General features: G+C 41.8%; 1 long non-coding RNA gene across 1 annotated transcript; it reads right to left on the bottom strand.

The window, feature by feature from the left end:
* Window positions 1–249: 249 nt before the first annotated feature.
* On the bottom strand, window positions 250–1,290 carry LOC133807131 (uncharacterized). Its single transcript, XR_009879162.1, has 3 exons — window positions 974–1,290; window positions 467–523; window positions 250–326 (listed from the first exon to the last, which is right to left on the bottom strand). It is a non-coding gene; the product is annotated as an uncharacterized LOC133807131 (long non-coding RNA).
* Between the last annotated feature and the right edge of the window lie 20,067 nt (window positions 1,291–21,357).

The following is a 21,357-nucleotide window of genomic DNA, read 5'->3' as shown; positions in this document are numbered from 1 at the left end:
AAAATGGTAACAGTAAAATTAAATGATACGTACATGGAGTAAGAGTTTCCTGGCAGAAAATTGATTGGCCATGACCGGAGAACCTTCACATAAACCAGGAACAATTTGAAATTGCCTGAATTCACCTTTAAAACCTCTAGATATGCTGCAAATTCTGTGTGAGACATAAACAAACAAGCACATCAGTTTGATCAAATAAAAAAGAACAAAGTTGAAAATTTTGTAGCAACAAGCTTGTACACCATAGACCCCATGCCTCCAAGTGGAACACCTTGAGATGCAGAGGGCTTGCAACTTTCATGAGTGAAAGGATCAATTGGAGCTTTCTGCAAAGATATACAATTAAGCAATTAACTTTCAATCTCCTATGCATAAAGATTATTTCATCCAAGTGTTAATAGTCACAACACCATACGACAAATCATTACTAAGGTAAAATAAAATAAATGAAAGAATGAAAATTTACCCTTCCATGAGAGGCTTCTTCTCTTACATATGACCATAGCCGTATACCTAGTCGAACCTAAAAATCAACGTCCATACACAAGTTAGAAGTTGAGCAAGACAAAAATCAACAAGCGAGCAGGAAAACTAAGAGAGGAAACCAACTCTTATATTTGATTACACATATTCTTCTCTCCACAGCCCACCCCACACTCTCTGCCCAAAATAATTAAACTCTTACACATGTTACCCTTCTTCTCCACAATACCCAAAACATAACACAGAAAAATACCCAAAATTAGCCCACGACAAAGAAGGTGACATGAAAATATTGGAGAGACGATGATATAGAGAGATTGACGAAGCAGGGGATTGACTTTGGAGACACCGTAGCTGAAGAAGAAAATGGGGTAGCCGAATTGGGTATCTGGTTTCACCCAAAACTCATCCTCCACGAGTGAGACAAGAGCCAAAATTTCATCATAAAACTCGAACTGGGCATAACTCTCGATAAAAATCAAGAATGTACCTTTATCGACGGGGCAAGCGGAGCACTTCATATCGAGAAGGAGATTGGTCATGGATTCGAAAGAGCCAACCTTGGTGAGTTTGCGAAGAATCTCCTGGTAGATGGAGGTAGTGGGTGAGAAATTAGGCTGTTTCGAGGCCCAGTCGAAGATGTGAAGCGCGGAGGACTCATCCTTCTGGCGACGAAGGGTGTCGAGAAGCTGCTTGGAGGTGAGGTCGAGAGGGAGGGGTTGATGTTGAGACTGAGAAGAAGAGAGTCAATTGGGATTGAATTTGGAGTTGAAGTTGAAGGATCGGTGGTTGAGAGAGTGAGGAAGAGACCAAGGACAGCACATGAGAAGAGGCCGAAAAATATATATATATATATAACTTTTACAAGTTATAGGCGGGCTCCAAAAATAAATACCGCCTTTTTTTTTCTTTTACCACATATACATAACATAATACTTTTTCAGTAGTATTATATTATTATGTTATGAAAATGGGTATTTGGTGTAGTGCATGTTCTCTAAATTCAGCTTCTGCATAGCTTCTTGCGACTACAGATTGTTTCTTACTTCTCAAAGTCACAAAATTTTCCTACACAGGAACAAAACCTAGATGTTGAACACCTGTCTGTCACATTTTTAGCCCAATTTGCATCATAGAAGATTTCAACTTCTCTTTTGTCACTTCTCTTGTATAGTAACCCTCTTTCTAAAGTCATTTTTAGAAATCTCATAATTATATTCACTACTTCCATATCTTTTTTGAGCTATTCATGAACTGACTCCCAACACACTAACTAAGAATCCAATATCTGGTCAGTGTGTGAAAGGTAGAAAAGTCTCCCTACAAGTCTCTGATATCTCCTTTTTTCAACTAGCACACCCTCTTATTTAGTTTCTATATTCTTCATAGAACCAAGAATACCTATCTCCTTTAGTAAGTGTAGGACATACTTATGCCCCATGCCAAGGAAATATTCGAGACAGACAAAATCTTTTGATCTCAATTTTTTTGGCTAAAAGACATTCTAAACTCAATAGTTCTTCTGCATGGTCACCTATGAGAATAATGTCATCTACATATGCAATATGTACTGCAAATTTCTTTTCAAGAGAGATTCACTAACAAAGTGGGATCTACCTGTCATTTTTTCTTTTTGAAACGAAACACCTTTTATTATTAAAATGGTTAAGAATACAAGAGATAGAGGGCAAGGCGCCCACCGGAACATAATGAAAGAAAAAAAAAATAGAAATAACAACAAAGACAAAAGATTACACAATAAAAGACCACTCATGTAACCAATCCAAAAAAATGATATCTTTTAAACCTTTGTCATGATGAAACCATATAGCAATAAAAATAAAAGGGATCCATCTGGTATTGAGCGTGCCCAAGTTTAATAAACGAATTTTCAATCCTCTCAAACCATGTTCGAGGAGATTATTTGAGTCCATATAAGAGACTTCTAAAGTTTTCACACTTTGTCGTTGTCAAGTAAGGGTTTCAATCTAGGTGGTATCTTCATATACACTTCTTTCAAATCAACATTTAAAAATGCCAATCCTAATTCTCTACTAGAGATAAAAAGGACTCTGATAATATCGAGCTTAGTTACTAGGAAGAAAGTTTATTGGTAGTTGTTATGATTTAATTTGATCAATTATGTGCAAGTTTACACAGTCACAAAATAAGTTTGCAAGTTAAAACTAAATGCACAAATTAATTACCAAACAATTACAGAAGTAACCAAATTAATTTGTTTTGAGTTTGTGAACTAACACTACTTGAGATCAATTAAAAATGCTTCAAAATAAACTGCAATGCCAATCTAAAAGTGAGATAAAACCAATTGGGTGAAATAGGCTTGAATTATTAAATCCCTCTATGTCAAATGACTTGTACGCTTTGCTGCAGGAAGAACTCAGCAAAATTGCCCAGAGTTAACAAGAATTCCAAATTAGTTCGTAGAACTTTTCCAAATCCTATGGTATTAATTCTTTCCCCTAATTTAACATATTCCTATGCCAATCAAGTTTAAGAGCCAAGTATTAATCATCAATTCATAATGGTTACACAAGGAAAATAACACATTCCTATGCTATTCACAAACATAACCTAACAATAATATTCACTTGTGTCATTCAAATTTATCCATTATATTCAAACTTTCCAGCACAAATATAACTCAATATCTTGCCATTGATGGCCAAACAACAACAAAAATTCATCAATAATCACATTTAAATGAACAATGGGTCAATTGCTAAAATAAAGTGCTAGAAAATTAAAATTAAGACATAGATTTCATTAATAATCCAAGCCTCAAAATATCTAGTCATGGCTAAAATAAGTAAAACAAATACAAAATTAAATCTGTCCATGAGAGTTCAAACACCAATTACAAAGAGAAAATAGGGAAGACATGACAAACAAAGTAGAAGAAAAGCCCAAAAAATGATGATGAAATTAATGCTCATCTTTTCCTCTTCTTCCTTCATCTCCTCCCTTCTCTGTACTGCTGAAAACCTTATGTACTTCCTGATACTCTCTCTAGAAGATGATTCAATTGGGTAATGGAGGTTGTCCTTCCTTTTCTTCTAGCTAGGGTACAAAACCCTTTTCACCAAAGTAAAAAATTTCCCTCTAAGCCTCCCACACGTGATACTCCCAATCTTCAAGAATTTTCTCCTTTAAGATGCAGCCAAAACTCTAATTTTTGCCACCTCACCACTGTAACGACCCAAATTCCCTAACGTGGCTTAATGCCTGGATTAGGGGGCCAGGAAGGCCATAATTGATTTATTATGCAATTAAATGATTATATACATGATTATGTGAGCAATATTATTATATGATGATAAATGCATGCATGCGGGTCCATTGTTCATTGTAAGGGTATTTTGGTAATTGGGCCCGTTGAGGGCATATTTCTATATTTTCATGCATGTTGGGGATTTATGAATGAGGCCACATTATTATATGGATATGTTCGAGCTATTCGGCATGAGATGATCTTAGAATGCAAGTTAGCGGTTTGGTTATAACGGGGTTATTTACCGGGCTTGGAGTGAGTCTCGGGGTAATTTGATGATTAGTACATTACCGGGAATCAAAGGGTAATGGGATATGATTTATGAATTATTTGAGAATATTGGGAATAACTGGAATTGGAGGACATTAATTATGGTTAACAAGATTAGAGGAGAAATGATACTTTCGCCCTTCGTGGTTGTTAAGGAAATAGTTAGGCTTGGGGGCATTTTGGTCATTTGACCTTAGGATATATTTAAACTAAATTAGATGGCTGTAGAAGGGTAAAAGCTAAAGCAAAACAGAGAATCAAGGCTTGTGAACTTGGGATATTGGTTCAGCTTTGGAAGGGGTTCAATTCAGGTCAGGGGTAAGAATTATAAACTTTATTTTTCTGGTATTGCTCTGTTTTGAAGTTAGTTTTTGAGCTAGAATTTTTATTATAGAAATGGTTATTTGAGGTGGTTTTAGATGGTTTAAAGCTTGGGTTTTGTTGGTTAAATGATGGGTAAGTTGTGGTAATGCTTTGGTGTGATTTCTAGGTTGTTTGGTGAAGGTTTTTGGCTGGTTTTAATGGAGAAAATGGCAGGGGTGCTGTGTTCGTGGGGTCAAGTTGCGACTTGGCCCAGGCAAGTTGCGACCCGCCCCTAGTACCCAGGCAGAGTGCTCTCTGACTTGGGGGCGCGTCGCGACTCACTAGGCCAAGTCACGCCCCACCCCTTCCTTTTGTGCCAGGGAGGAGTTTTCAAGGGTTTTAGGCTTGGGGTTTCAATTCATAAGGCTCGGGATCGAGTCTACTAACCGTGTTAGTAGGATTCGAAGTCCCGGGAGTGAGGTTTAGACCATGAACCTTTTATGATTTATTTTATTAATGGAATTCCATATTTGGTTATGACTAGGTGACCACTAAGGGACCAAAGGATTGATCGTTCTTTTATTATTTCTCGCTCAAACTAGAGGTAAGAAAACTGCACCGAGTATGTGACATGCATGGTTATTGATGAGGCATGTTAAGTGCTTTATATGTGGACATTGATTGCACATTAAATGCTTAGTAGTCTTTCTTACTTGTGAGTGGTACTGACTTATTAGTCAGAATCGGCAAAGGTGTTAGTATTGACTGTGAAGCTGAGACTTATTAGTCAAGTTTGGCAGTAGTACTAAGCACTAGTCGTAGGGAATAGACCTATGAGTCAATAACAGTATTATCGTGTTTAACGCAAGCCAAAAATATTAGATCTAATCGACATAAGCATTATCAACATAGGTATGAAATGCTTGACCCACCTTAAGTTCGATGAAAACAAAAGCGCTTGTCTAGTCTAAAGGCTAGTTACTTAGAGCCAGAGCCAAAAGGCTCAGGCGACTGTAACGTCACATGGCTTAGGGTGCGGAGCCCAAGTTCGTGACTTATTAGTTTCTTATCTAATTCAAGTTTGTGACTTATTAGTTACTTATCTGATTCAACTTCGTGACTTATTAGTTACATATCTGGTTCAAGTTCGTGACTCTATAGTCACTTATTGAGTTAGGGTGTGGAACCCAAGTTCGTGACTCCTTAGTCACTTAATTGATTGGGCTGCAAGCCCCAGCATGGTTACCAGAATTATTATTGATATTTACTTATCTGATTGGGCTGCAAGCCCAGCATGATTATCATAATCATTTATTGATATTGCATACATGCAGTAATAAGTTTTCTTGTTGAGCCTTGGCTCACGAGTGCTATGTGGTGCAGGTAAAGGGAAAGAAAAGCTCACCCATCCTTGAGTGGAAAGCTTAGGTGGCAATGTGTACATATGCGGCTGCTTGACCACCACGACCAAGGTGTTTTTCAAAGGAACTAGGGGTTAACCCCATTTTTACCGCTTAGGTCGGCGAGGTGTAATTTTTACATTGTAATGACCATTTTGGATTGTAAATAACTTTGTAAACACTTTTATGGGCCCATGTATAGTTTTATGTTTTAAATAAAATATATCCATTCCTTTTGAATCGAGATTTTTCACCTTAGCCTATTAATAACACCTAGATGCACGTTTATAACCAAATGAATCGTTTAATGAGTTAAGCACTGTTTAAAGTCCACAGTAACGGTCGGAGTAACCATGGCGTTACAACTTGGTATTAGAGCTTGCCAAGGTTTAGGGTTCCTATAGACGGGCTGGGCATGTACACTCGCCACTGAAGACAAGCTCGACTCATGGTTTGGTAACTATTTATGTGGTTTTGTGTTTAACTGCTTAAATATAATATAAATGCTTTACCTGTCTACATGTGTTATGTTAATAAGGCTGGGCCTTGACTACTGCATCATAAGCAAGAATGTGCTTATTAGTACTGCTATTGCTAGAACATGCGTATTAGTATTGTTAATTGTTGAACTACTAACTGATAGGTGTTATATGCTAAATTCTATGATCATGTATCAATTTGTTTATATGTATGATTGTGGAATATGGGTGATATCTACTTGTTCTTAGACCATTAGGCGACAAGAGGTTTAGTTATTACTGCTTAACTGGCCACATTGATTGTTTCTGCACAGTATAAGCTGTAGTTATGCTTCCAAGACAGACAGATTCATCAGTTGTCCAGGAAGATCAGGGCAAGAATAACAGACAGGGTCAAGAGAATGACCAGAATCAGATTCCACAGTCAGTTCCTGAAAACTGGCAACAGTAGTTTGTTGACTTACAGGCCAGAGTATTGAGGAAGGAAGAAGAAATCCGCCTCTCAAGACAACAACAGGTTCCTGCAGGGAACGTTTTACTTGAGGCACCACTGGTAGCGGTTCCAACAGTTGGGCAGCTGCCAGAGGTTGGAAGTAAATGGGAACCTCTTTATGAAAGGTTCAGGGAACAACAACCTACAGTTTTTGAGGGCAGTGTAGATCCAGGAAAGGCATAGTAGGGGATGAGCATGATTACCACCATCCTTGACTTTATGAGGGTGTCTGTTAATGAGAGGGTGGCTTGTGCCACACACATGTTTCGGGAGGATGCCCGAATTTGGTGGTATGGATGCCAAAAATCCACCAAGAAAAAAATCACGGAAGGAGCAAGGCACCTAAGAAGGAGGCCCGGGTTACGCCAACAAGAGTAAAGTCCTCTACGAGTTTCGTCCCTTGTGTGGAGGAAGGCTAGCAACATGAGGCTTCATGTAGGTAGCCAGAAAAGACCACTCACGCACCCCTCACAATGCTAAGTGCCTTGCATAATGAGGCACCACACGACTCAGCTAGCCAAGCACCGAGGGTGGCACATCCATCTGTCTCGCACAAAGGGTCGTGCACTGTGGCCTCACGCCTAGCGCCTCACCCTAAGCATACCCATTCTCGCATAGCGAGGCCACGTGTTTCATGCCATGCCCATCAGCCTCGCGTAGAGAGGCGCACCATGCCTCGCCCAGCCTCGCATAGCGAATCGCTCCATGCCTCGCCTTGCCTCGTGCAGCGAGGCGCACCATGCCTCACCCAGCCTCGTTTAGCGAGGCGCTACATGCCTCGCCTAGCCTTGTACAGCGAGGCGCACCATACCCTCACTCATCCTCGCATAGTGAGGCGCACCACGCCTCCCCCACCTGCCATGCCCATCAGCCTCGCGCAGCAAGGCGCACCATGTGCTCGCGCCACCAGCCTTGTGTCACTAGCGTCCGCCTCATGCTATGCACCATCTTGAAGGCTGGCTAGGTGAGGGCTGCCGAGAAGGTTCATGCTCCCCCATACACCACATGGGTACTCGCCTAGGCACCAAGGGTATCACCTTTTGATACCCATCCTCGAGCCTCGTGAATTCCTAAGTCACGCATGGGTACTCGCGTAGGCACCAAGGGTCTCTCCTTGTGAGACCCATTCCCGAGCCTTGTGAATACCCAAGTCATGTATGGGTACTCGCCTAGGCACCAAGGGTCTCGTCTTGTGAGACCCATCTCCAAGCCTCATACATGCCTATTTCTAGTCCTTGTACCTAGGAATAGGGTCGGGATAAAAGAAGCATGGTTCGACATTAGAAAAATATTAGAAGGTGATGAGAGAAGATGTTTTTTGGAGGTGGGAGAAGGACCTTTAAGAAGGGAGGACATGAGCAGGTACAAGGTACCTGTATGTATACAGATGCAGAATGCACAACCATGAGGATGATAGAGGCGTGACCTTGACATCTACATCGTACAAGTAGTGGTGGTACATATTTGTACAAAGAGTGGAGTTAATACCTGCATACCTTTGGCTATGTACCAGGCCGACACCACCACCTTTAGCTCCACTATGACCTGTGCCACAACCCTGACAATGTACCTATTTACAATCTTGTCCCTTGGGACCACAATGTACCAGGAGCCATTAGAGCCCCAATATAAAAAGACCTTCACCCCTTCACTAGTGGGGGTTGGAAAATTCATTGTACACAGATGCTATTAAGAAAGATACAAAGGCTTACTCAATTGTTGATCTGTGTTTATCTTTCCTCAAGATTATTTTAAGTTCTTATCTAAATATCTCCATACTTACCGTTGAGGTTTCCGATCTAATTTTGTTGACAAGATTTTTCCGTCAACAGTTTCACCATGCCTCGCCCAGCCTTGCGCAGTGAGGCGCACCATACCTCGCCTAGCCTCACGCAGCAAGGCGCACCACGCCTCGCCCACCTGCCATGCACATGGCACCTCGCGAGACATCACGACCCCGCACGCCCATCAGCCTCGCGCAGCGAGGCGCACCATGTGTCTCGCGCCACCAGCCTCGCATCACCAGCGTCCGCCTCATGCTATGAACCATCTTGAAGCCTGGCTAGGGGAGGGTTGCCGAGAAGTTTCGTGCACCCCCATACACCACATGGATACTCGCCAAGGCACCAAGGGTCTCGCCTTGTGAGACCCATCCCCGAGCCTCGTGAATGCCTAAGTCATGCATGGGTACTCGCCTAGGCACCAAGCGTCTCGCCTTGTGAGACCCATCCCCGAGCCTTGTGAATGCCCAAGTCACGTATGGGTACTCGCCTAGGCACCAAGGGTCTCGTTTTGTGAGACCCATCCCCAATACATGCCTATTTCCAGGCCTTGTACGTGGGAATAGGGCTGGGATAAAAGAAGCATGGTTCGATACTTAGAAAAATATTAGAAGGTGATGAGAGAAGATGTTTTTTAGAGGTGGGAGAAGGACCTTCAAGAACGGAGGATGTTAGCAGGTACAAGGTACCTGTACGTATACAGATGCAGAATGTACAACCATGAGGAGGATAGAGGCGTGACCCTGACATTTGCATCGTACAAGTAGTGATGGTACATATTTGTACAAAGAGTGGAGACAATACTTGCATACCTCTGGCTATGTACCAGGTTGACACCACCATCTTTAGTTCCACTATGACCTGTGCCACAACCCTGATAATGTACCTATGTACAATCTTGTCCCTTGGGACCACAATGTACCATGAGCCATTCTAGTCCCAATATAAATAGACCTTCACCCCTCCAGTAGTGGGGGTTGGAAAATTCATTGTACACAGATGCTATTAAGCAAGATATAAAGACTTACTCCATTGTTGATCTGTGTTTATCTTTCCTCAAGCTTATTTTAAGTTCTTATCTAAATATCTCCATACTTACCTTTGAGTTTTCCGATCTATTTTCGTTGAAGATATTTTGCCGTCAACAGTTTGGCGCCGTTTGTGGGAAGAAAAAGCATCAAGCCAACGTTCTTTCATCACTTCTAGAAAAGAAAGATGCCAAGGCGTTCACAACGATTGCGGCAACTACAAGACGTTGAGGTCCTCCTGAGTGGAGAACGAATGAGGGCTTCCTGGAAAGACCCTCCTCCACCTGGGCATGGAGATATGCCGGAGGAAAGAAGGAGGCATCTTCCCCGATTTTCCAGCCCGACGGAGATCACTCAGAGCCACCAGTGTACCCCCATCCCCGGTCCCCGGTGGCACCATGCTCAGGCTACCAAGGCCCGGGTCCCTTGACTTACAGACCTGGCAAGAGTCCCCGAGTACACTCGGTGAGTTCCAACTAAAGAATCACTTCTACAAGGATGAGATTCACGATTTGCATAAAAAGACTCGAAGGCTGGAAACCACGATAGAGGACATGCAGGAGGTCTTAAATGACCTCCAGCATACCCCTTCCTAAGCGTAAAGACAAGGAGCATGAAAAGGGGAAAAATACTATCCCCATAGATGATGGGAGAACCCGACTTTCCACCAGTAAAACTCCCCAGACAAAGTACCATGAGGGACCTAGGCCGACGAAATGCCCCTAGAAGCAAAGACGGAGGGAGGAAGATGGTCGTAAGAACGAAGTAGAAGTCACCTCAAAAGAGGTGCCCCTTGGCCTAAGAGAGGAGCTCCATGGGAACAGGTCAAAAGTAAGACACACACCCCCCACGGCTCCCTCGAGGAACACAACTAAGGCAAGGGATCAGCCTGAGAACCCACAAGACTCCTTATGCAAATAGAGGAGGGAACTGGACATCAAAATGCAACACCCTCAAGGCAAGATTATCACCGCACCTAGGGGGCACAGAGATGATGAAGAATTTGACCATATTCGCCCTTCACAAGGGAGATCCAGGTTGAGCAAATCCCCGCCAACCTCAGAGAGCCTCGCATGACTCCATACGAGGGTACTACGGACCCAAAGTATCACTTAGATTACTTCAATAATTTGATGAGGTTAAGAGGGGTCAACAGCAGAGCAAAATGTCATTTCTTTGTTGTTACGCTTAAAGGTGCTGCATACAAGTGGTTCAAGAGGTTAAGGCCAGGAACACTCAAATCATGGCAACAGTTCTCTGGCGAATTTCTTCAACAGCACCATGCAGTCTGTGATTACATTATGCCAATTACCAGCCTCGCTAACATAAAGCAAGGAAAAAATGAAAGTCTGAAAAACTATATCCATAGGTTCAATACGGAAGCAACAAAGGTGGGAAGTTTAACCAAAGCAAAGCTCAAGATGGCTATTACAGCCGGAGTTCATCCAGGAAGAAAGTTATGGGGAAACATGCTCAAAAGAGATGTTTTGAATTTAGATGATTTCTTCGAAAGAGCACAAAAGTACATACATGTGGAAGAGGGCCATAAGAACTCGCATGTTGAAGAAAGCGAACCTTCCTCTAGTCGCCTTACTACCAATACGTCTGAAGATTTCATATAGAAGGGGACGTCTTGCTAGAGAGGTCGCTGACCAAGTTTAAAATCGGACAAGGACCATCTAGCCATAAAAGTCCCGACCCGAGGGGAGATCACCTCAAAGATCATAAAAAGGGTCTCAAAGTAGACGCTCGCAAAAAGGGTCTCAAAGTAGACACTTGCAAAAAGGGTCTCAAAGTAGACACTTGCAAAAAGGGTCTCAAAGAAGGCGCTTGTCAAAAAGGGTCTCAATGAAGATGCATGTCAAAAAGGGTCTCAACGAACACGCTTGGAAAAAGGGTCTCAAAGAAGACGCTTGCAAAAAGGGTCTCAAAGAAGACGCTTGCAAAATAGTACTATGCCTAATGATGAGAAGGATGCTTCTCGTAAGAAATAATAAGCGTGCAAAAAAGTATATAAGAGGATAACTAGAACCCAAGGGGTCAACATGTCCTTATAGATACAATCAAGGTGCACCAAAGAAAGACCTATCAAACCCCTTCGCGCGGGCTCAAAAGGACCTCGAGCATAATAAACACAAAAAACAAAAAATAAATAAAAAATAAATAAAAAGAAAGAGAAGAGTCTACAAGAACACCAAAAGGCCTCCCTATAGACTCGGGGGCAAGTGTGGATGCCAAAAATCCACCAAGAAAAAAATCGCTGAAGGTGTAAGGCACCCAAGAAGGAGGCTCGGGTTACGCCAACACGAGTAAAGTCCTCTACGAGTTCCTTCCCTTGTGTGGAGGAAGGCTAGCAACATGAGGCTTCATGTAGGTAGCTAGACAAGAGCACTCGTGCACCCCTCGCAATGCTAAGTGCCTTGCATAGAGAGGCACCACACAGCTCAACTGGCCGAACACCGAGGGTGGCACGTCCATCTGTCTCGCACAAAGGGTCGTGCACCGCGGTCTCGCGCCTAGAGCCTCACCACAAGCATACCCAGCCTCGCATAGCGAGGCCATGTGTCTCGTGATATGCCCATCAGCCTTGCGTAGCGAGGCGCTCCATGCCTCGCCCAGCCTTGCACAGCGAGGCTCACCGTACCTCGCGTAGCGAGGCGCACCATGCCTCGCCCACCTGCCATGCACATGGCACCTCGTGAGACATCATGACCCCGCACGCCCATCAGCCTCACGCAGCAAGGTGCACAATGTGTCTCACGCCACCAGCCTCGCGTCACTAGCGTCCGCCTTGCGTTATGCACCATCTTGAAGGCTGGCTAGGTGAGGGCTGCCGAGAAGGTTCATGCACCCCACATGCGCCACATGGGTACTTGCCTAGGCACCAAGGGTCTCGCCTTGTGAGATCCATCCCCGAGCCTCGTGAATGCCCAAGTCACGCATGGGTACTTGTCTAGGCACCAAGGGTCTCTCCTTGTGAGACCCATCTCCGAGCCTTGTGAATGCCCAAGTCACGTATGGGTACTCGCCTAGGCACCAAAGTTCTCTCCTTGTGAGACCCATCCCCAAGCCTCATACATGCCTATTTTCAGGCCTTGTACCTAGGAATATGGCTGGGATAAAAGAAGCATGGTTTGACACTTAGAAAAATATTAGAAGGTGATGAGAGAAGATGTTTTTTGGAGGTGGGAGAAGGATCTTCAAGAATGGAGGACGTGAGCAGGTACAAGGTACCTGTACGTATACATATGCAGAATATAAAACCATGAGAAGGACAGAGGTGTGACCCTGACATCTGCATCGTACAAGTAGTGGTTGTACAAATTTGTAGAAAGAGTTGAGATAATACCTGCATACCTCTGGCTATGTACCAGACCGACACCACCACCTTTAGCTCCACTATGACCTGTGACACAACCCTGACAATGTACCTATGTACAATCTTGTCCCTTGGGACCACAATGTACCAGGAGCCATTAGAGCCCCAATATAAATAGACCTTCACCCCTTCAGTAGTGGGGGTTGGAAAATTCATTGTACACAGATGATATTAAGCAAGATATAAAGGCTTACTCCATTGGTGATCTGTGTTTGTCTTTCCTCAAGCTTATTTTAAATTCTTATCTAAATATCTCCATACTTACCTTTGAGTTTTCTGATATAATTTCGTTGATGAAATTTCACCGTTAATAGGTGGGAAGTGATATCCCAGACCAGAAACATCAATGCCCTAAGTTGGGAAGAGTTTCAGGCTCTGTTCAATGAGAAGTACTATAATGATGCCATAAGGGCTTCAAAGGCTGAAGAGTTCAGTAGATTACTTCAGGGGAGTCTATCAGTGATTGAATATGCTCTAAAGTTTGATAGATTGGCAAAGGTTACCATAGAGCTGGGACCAGATGGGAGAGGGTTCTCCAGGGGCTACAACCTAGATTATCCTAGGATGTTCGTATCACCACCGTGGCTGGAGTTACTACTCATGTACAAGCGGTGGAGAAGGCGCTCACAGCTGAAAGCGTGTAGAACAAAATCTGGCGGGACAATGCAGCTAGGAGAGAGTTGAGGAGGACATGTCCTCCATTTATGGGTTCAAGTAGGGGCGGAGGCCCTAGTGATCAGAAGAGGAAGGCTTCTGACACATTCCCAGCTCCAGGCCCTGACAGGCAACCGCGTGGTATTTCAATTGGCCGCTAGGGTGGCAGTGAGGCCTGGAAGACTTATCCAGAGTGCCCTAGGTGCAAGAGGTGCTATATGGGGGAGTGTAGGGCAAAGGCTTGCTTCTTATGTGGGCCAGTGGGACATTTCAAGAAAGATTGCCCAAAAGAAAGAAGGGAAGAACCCAAAAAGGCGGATAGCTCGGCTCCAGCTCAAGTGTTCGCATTGACTCAAGCAGAAGCTGAGGCTTCACCCTCAGTAGTTACAGGTTAGATTTTTAGTGTTTGAACCTCTTATACTGTCTTGATTGATTCTGGTGCTACACATTCTTTTGTTGATAGTAAAATTATTGATAGACTGTGTAGACCATGTGATTATTATGCTGTGGGGTTCGGGACCATATTACCCACTGGGGAGTTAGTAGTATCTAGGAGATTGGTCAGATCTTTTCCAGCGACAGTGGAGGGCAGAGAGTTGTCAATTGATTTGATAGAGTTAGTTATGACTGACTTTGACATGATTCTGGGTATGGATTGGTTAGTGAAGTATGGGGCAACCATAGATTTCAGAAGGAAGATTGTTACCTTTGAGCTTGAAGGTGAGGATCCTTTTGTATTTTTTGGCAGTGTGCATGGACCGTGTATACCTATGATATCTATTTTGAGGGCTAGAGATCTATTGCTAGGGGGTTGCATAGGATTTTTAGCTAGTGTGGTTGATACCAGTCAGGCCATGCCAGTGGGACCAGAGGAGACCAGACTAGGCTGTGAGTCTCTAGATATGTTTCCAGAAGTTTTACCAGGGTTGCCACCACATAGAGAGATTGAATTTGTGATAGAACTGGCACCAGGGACGGAGCTAGTGTCTAGAGCACCTTACAGAATGGCCCCAGCAAAGTTAAAAGAATTGAAAGTACAGCTGCAGGAGCTGTTAGATTTGGGTTTTATCAGACCTAGTTTCTCACCTTGGGGTGCACCAGTTCTGTTTGTGAAGAAGAAAGATGGTTCTTTGAGGATGTGTATTGATTACAAAGAACTGAATAAGTTAACAATTAAGAATAAGTATTCTTTGCCAAGGATAGATGATCTGTTTGATCAGTTGCAAGGTGAAAGGGTATTCTCAAAGATAGACCTTCGATCTGGTTATCATCAGCTAAGGGTCAAGGAGGGAGATATACTGAAGACTGCTTTTCGCACTAGATATGGGCATTATGAGTTCTTAGTCATGTCTTTTGGATTGACTAATGCCCCAGTTGTTTTCATGGATTTGATGAACAAAGTGTTGAAGGATTATTTGGTCCAGTTTGTGATCGTCTTCATCGATGATATTCTGGTTTATTCTCAGTTAGAGTCAGAGCATGAGCAACATCTGAGGTTGGTTCTAGAGATACTGAGGGAACACAGATTATTTGTAAAGTTTAAGAAGTGTGAATTCTGGTTATCTCAGGTAACTTTCGTTGGGCACATTGTCAGTAAGGAAGGGATTAAAGTGGATCCTGCCAAGATTGAGGCGGTTAGAGATTGTCCAAGGCCAAAGAATGCTTCAGAAGTTAGGAGTTTCATTGGTTTGGCAGGTTATTACAGACATTGTGTGGAAGGATTCTTAAAGATTTCCACTTCATTGACTGAGCTGACACATAAGAATCAGAAGTTTGTGTGGTCAGACAGGTGTGAGGACAACTTCCAGGAACTGAAGCAGAGGTTGATTACAGCTCCAGTTTTGAGTCTTCCAACAAATCAGGAGAAGTTTGTGATATACTATGATGCCTCACATTAGGGATTGGGTTGTGTTTTTATGCAGTCAAGGAAGGTGATTGGTTATGCCTCACCTCAGTTGAAGGAGTATGAACAGAGATATCCCAGTCATGATTTAGAGTTAGCGGCTGTGGTCTTCGCATTAAAGGTATGGAGGCATTACTTTTATGGGGATAAGTGTGAGATCTATAACGACCACAAGAGCCTGAAGTACTTCTTCACACAGAAATACTTGAACATGAGACAAATACGTTGGCTGGAGTTAGTAAAAGATTATGATTGTGAGATTCTGTATTTTCCAGGAAAGGCCAACGTGGTAGCAGATGTTTTAAGCTAGAAGGGTCCGGGATATATTTATAGTGCAAGGCTGATAGCTAGAGAATTAGTAGAGGATATGACCAGAGCTAGTATAGAATTACTAGTGGGCCAGTTGGCCAACATTATGCTACAGTCTACGCTGTTGGAGAGAATTAAGGAAGGTCAGTTGGATGACCCACAACTGACCAAGATTAGAGAGGATGTTTTGGCTGGAGTGTCTAGAGATTATTCAATGTCAGAGATGGGCTTATTGAGATACAAAGGTTAGATATGTGTTTCGTTAGACACTACTTTGGGGCGAGAGATTCTGGATGAATCTTATACTACTCCTTACTCTTTGCATCCAGGCACCACGAAGATGTACCAGGATGTGAGATCACTGTATTTGTGGCTGGGGATGAAGATGAATGCAGTGAAGTATGTGGCTAAGTGCTTGACATGCCAACAGGTCAACGTTGAGCATCAGAGGCCAGCAGGGTTATTGCAGCCTCTGGATATCCCAGAGTTGAAATGGGAAGACATCACGATGGATTTTGAGGTGGGGTCACCCAGGATTGTTGGTCAACATGATTCAGTATGTGTTATTATGGATTGCTACACCAAGTCAGCTCACTTCTTACCACTGAGGACTACTTATATAGTTGACCAGTATGCATATCTCTATGTGAGAGAGATCGTGCGCCTCCATGGAACACCAAGGTCAATCGTGTTAGATCGGGACCCCACTTTCACTTCCAAGTTATGGGGAAGTCTACACAGAACCATGGGAACACAGTTGAAGTTCAATACTGCTTATCATCCTCAGACAGATGGACAATCTGAGAGGACGATCCAAATATTAGAGGACATGTTGCGAGCATGTGTGCTGGAATTTGGTGGGTCCTAGAGTAAGCATCTACCTTGGATAGAGTTTTCCTACAACAAAAGTCATCAGTCTACCATTGGGGTGGCACCTTATGAGATGTTGTATGGTAGGAAATGCAGATCTCCCATTCATTGAGATGAGACAGGGGAAAGGAGATACTTGGGTCATGAGGCAGTTCAAAGGACTAGTGAGGCCATTGAGAAGATTAGAGCTCGGATGCTTGCTTCTCAAAGTAGACAGAAAAGTTATGCTGATCCCAAACACAGGAATGTGAAGTTCCAAGTGGGAGACTATGTTTTCCTTAGAGTCTCGCCATGGAAATGGGTGGGAAGGTTTGGGAAGAAGGGGAAAGCTAAGACCTAGAGTTGTAGGTCCATTTGAGATCTCGGAAAGGATTGGTCAGGTGGCCTATAGGTTGACCTTACCATCGGCATTGTTGGCCGTGCATAACATGTTTCATATCTCAACTCTTCGGAGGTATGTATCTGATGTGACTCATGCTTTGAGTTACGAGGATTTGGAGCTTGAGGCATATCTCTTCTATGAGGAATAACCAGTCCTTCTACTAGATAGAGAGGGTAAGGTCCTCAGAAATAAAATGATACCTTTTGTTAAGGTATTATGGAGGAACAATAAGGTCGAGGAAGCGACCTGGGAGCTGGAGTCAGATATGTAGAATCAGTTTCCTGAGCTGTTCAGGTAAATTTTGAGGACGAAATTTCTGTAAAGAGGGGATAGTGGTAACTACCTAAATTCCCTAATGTGGCTTAATGCCTGGATTAGGGGGCCAGAATGGCAATAATTGATTTATTATGCAATTAAATGATTATATGCATGATTATGTGAGTTATATTATTATATGATGATAAATGCATGCATGTGAGTCCACTGTTCATTATAAGGGTATTTTGGTAAGTTGGCCCATTGAGGGAATATTTGTATATTTTCATGCATGTGAGCTATTCGACATGAGACGATCTTAGAATGCAAGTTAGCAGTTTAATCATAACAGGGTTATTTACCGGGCTCGAGGTGAGTCTCAGGGTAATTTGATGATTAGTACATTACAAGTAAATAAAGGGTAATAGGATATGATTTATTAATTATTTGAGAATATTGGGAATAACGGGAATTGGAGGACGTTAATTATGATTAACAGGGTTAGAGGAGAAAAGACACTTTTACCTTGGTGGCTGTTAAGGAAATAGTTAGGCTTGGGGGCATTTTGGTCATTTGACCTTAGGATATATTTAAACTAAATTAGATGGTTGTAGAAGGGTAAAAGCTGAAGCAAAACAGAGACTCTTCTTCCTCTCCCACGATCATCTCCTCTTCTTCTTCTAGGTTGGAAATTTTGAGGCTAAGATTGAGGGAATCAAGGCTTGTGAGCTTAGGATATTGGTTTAGCTTTGGAAGGGGTTCAATTCAGGCCAGGGGTAAGAATTCTAAGCTTTATTTTTCTAGTTTTGCTCTGTTTTGAAGTTAGTTTTTGAGCTAGAATTTTTTATTATAGAATTGGTTATTTGAGGTGGTTTTAAATGGTTTAAAGCTTGAGTTTTGTTAGTTGAATGATGGGTAAGTTGTGGTAATGCTTGGGTGTGATTTTTGGGTTGTTTGGTGAAGGTTTTTGGCTGGTTTTAATGGAGAAAATGGCAGGGGTGCTGTGTTTGTGGGGTCAAGCGTGACTTGGCCCAGGAAAGTCGTGACTCGCCCTTGGTACCCAGGTAGAGTGCTCTCTGACTTGGAGGCGCGCCGTGACTCACTAGGCCAAGTCGCGGCCCGCCCCTTCCTTTTTCCAGGGAAGAGTTTTCAATAGTTTTAGGCTTGGGTTTTCAATTCTTAAGGCTCGGGATCGAGTCTACTAACCGTGTTAGTAGGATTCGAGGTCCCGGAAGTGAGGTTTAGCCCATGAACCTTTTATGATTTATTTTATTAATGGAATTCCATATTTGGTTATGACTAGGTGACCGCTAAGGGACCAAAGGATTGATCGTTCTCAAAGGTCGTTCTTTTATTATTTCTCGCTCGAACCAGAGGTGAGAAAACTGCGCCCAGTATGTGACATGCATGGTTATGGATGAGGCATGTTGAGTGCTCTATATGTGGACATTGACTGCATATTAAATGCTTAGCTGTCTTGGTACTGACTTATTAGTCAGAATCGGTAGTGGTGTAAGTATTGACTGTGAAGCTGAGACTTATTAGTCAAGTTCTGCAGTAGTACTGAGCACTAGTTGTAGGGAATTGACCTATGAGTCAACAATAGTATTAGCGTGTTTAACGCAAGCTAAAAATATTAGATCTAATCGACATAAGCATTATCAGCATAAGTATAAAATGCTTGACCAACCTTAAGTTCGATGAAAACAAAAGCATTTGTCTAGTCTAAAGGCTAGTTACTTAGAGCCAGAGCCAAAAGGCTCAGATGACTGTAATGTCACATGGCTTAGGGTGCAGAGCCCAGTTCATGACTTATTAGTTACTTATCTAATTCAATTTTTTGACTTATTAGTTACTTATCTGATTCAAATTCGTGACTTATTAGTTACTTATCTGGTTCAAGTTCGTGACTCCATATTCACTTATCCGGTTAGGGTGTGGAACCCAAGTTCTTGACTCCTTAGTCACTTAACGGATTGGGCTACAAGACCCAACATGATTACCATAATCATTATTGATATTTACTTATCTAATTGGGCTGCAAGCCCAGTATGATTATCAGAATCATTTATTGATATTGTATACATGCAGTAATAAGTTTTCTTGTTGAGCCTTGGCTCACGAGTGCTATGTGTTGCAAGTAAAGGGAAAGAAAAGATCATCCAGCCTTCAGTGGAGAGCTTAGGTGGCAATGTGTACATATGCGGCCGCTTGACCACCACGGCCAAGGTGTTTCTAAAAGGAACTAGGGGTTAACCCTATTTTTGACGCTTAGGTTGGTGGGTTGTAATTTTTACACTGTAATGACCATTTTGGATTGTAAATAACTTTGTAAACACTTTTATGGGCCCATGTATAATTTTATGTTTTAAATAAAATTTATCCATTTCTTTTGAATTGAGATTTTTCACCTTAGCCTATTAATAACACCTAGATGCACGTTTATAACCAAATGACTTATTTAGTGAGTTAAGCATTGTTTAAAGTCCACAATAACGGTCTTGGAGTAACCAGGGCGTTACAACCACCATTTGACAAGTCAATTAATGACATGCCACATGTTGCTCCCTTATATGTTGAATTCTCTATCAATCCTGCTGAAAATGATCCAGCAGAACTTCTTTTACTCAAGCAAAACTTGATGTTTCTCCTCAAAATAAACAATTAAGAGCCATTTCACTTTTCATTGTGTTCTTTGGACAAATTCATGCAACAACTCCTTATTTGTTACTTCAGCTCTAAAACACCAAAAATGACACAAGAAAACAAAAAGGAAATAAAATAACTAGAAAAAAAATACACAAACATCACTCAACCTAATTCTATATTTGTAAATCCTAAAATTGGCAAATTTTATAGAGATATCTTTTTATTTAAAAGATGATTTTAAATTCCTTTTTATAGTGATTTTCATAATTAATATCTTGGATTATTTGGTAAGGTTTGCAAACAATTTCTTATTTAGTTTGATATGCACACAATATGTTTATAAAAGGAGTTTGTATCTTGGTTTTATAAAGAAAATATTATGTGCTTATTCGAATTCTTTTTCTGGATTATTTTCTTTTGATTTTTGTGCTTTCCAAAATAATTATCTACATGAAATACATTCCTTGAGAAATTAAATGTTATTTCTATCTTGATAAATTTGATCTGACTCAGGTATTAGTTGTCCCCGCAAAATCTGTGTCTGTCGTAATAGAGTCAATTATTCTCGCAAAATCTTCAAATATTCTTGCTATTATTGGAGATTCTTTCTCGGCCTCTCTGAGAACGAAATAGTCTCTATAAATAGGCTTCTATGGCCTTGAGAAAAAGTAAGCTCTTTGGTGCATAGTTTTGTGAGTGAAATGTAATATTTGTGAAGGTTCATAATTTGTGTTCAAGATCATTGTATTCATGTGTTCTTGTAGTAAAATGAGTGCTTAGTATTGTGGTGAGTCTATACCATATTCATGAGTGAATACAGGTTGTAATTTGAACATAATTCTTATAGTCTTCCGGTGACGATTTTACAAGCCTTGCTTCGGGAGGATGGAAGTACTCGCTGGCCATTGAAGGGAGTTCAAGTGGTTAGGCGTTTCAATCAAAATCAGATTTGTGAAGAGAAGTACAACAAATTTGCGGTAAATCTCAAGAGGGAGTCTTGCTTTGTTTAAGTCAATATTTTTGTACTTGTGATTGTTTATTAATTGGTTTTATTCTCTAGGCATGGCCCCAAGGAGTAGGTTATCTGAAAGGGTTTTTGAACCTTATAAAAATTCGTTGTGTTCTTTATTTTTTTTTGCACTGTCTTTTTATTGTGTTCAGTTTCTGACGTGACAAGTTATTATTTTGTCCTGACAGATTTGAAATTTGTTTCGACATTTATTTACCATTTCGCACCTTAATTAATTCATCTTGTTTATTTAATTTGGTAATTACTAAAAATGAAATTTCAATTGGTTTTAGAGCGGGTCACTCATTTCTGAGTGTGATCTTGGTTTATTCTGTTTTGTAATATCCGCTTTCTTAGAGAAAGGTTATTTTGGGAAATTGGGCTGACCAAGGGTATATTGGTCATTTTGTGAATTATG

This window comes from Humulus lupulus, chromosome X (assembly GCF_963169125.1).
Source record: "Humulus lupulus chromosome X, drHumLupu1.1, whole genome shotgun sequence".
Lineage (NCBI taxonomy): Eukaryota > Viridiplantae > Streptophyta > Magnoliopsida > Rosales > Cannabaceae > Humulus > Humulus lupulus.
Note: the sequence above shows the minus strand (reverse complement) of the source record. Positions and strands in the feature narration are given on the sequence as shown.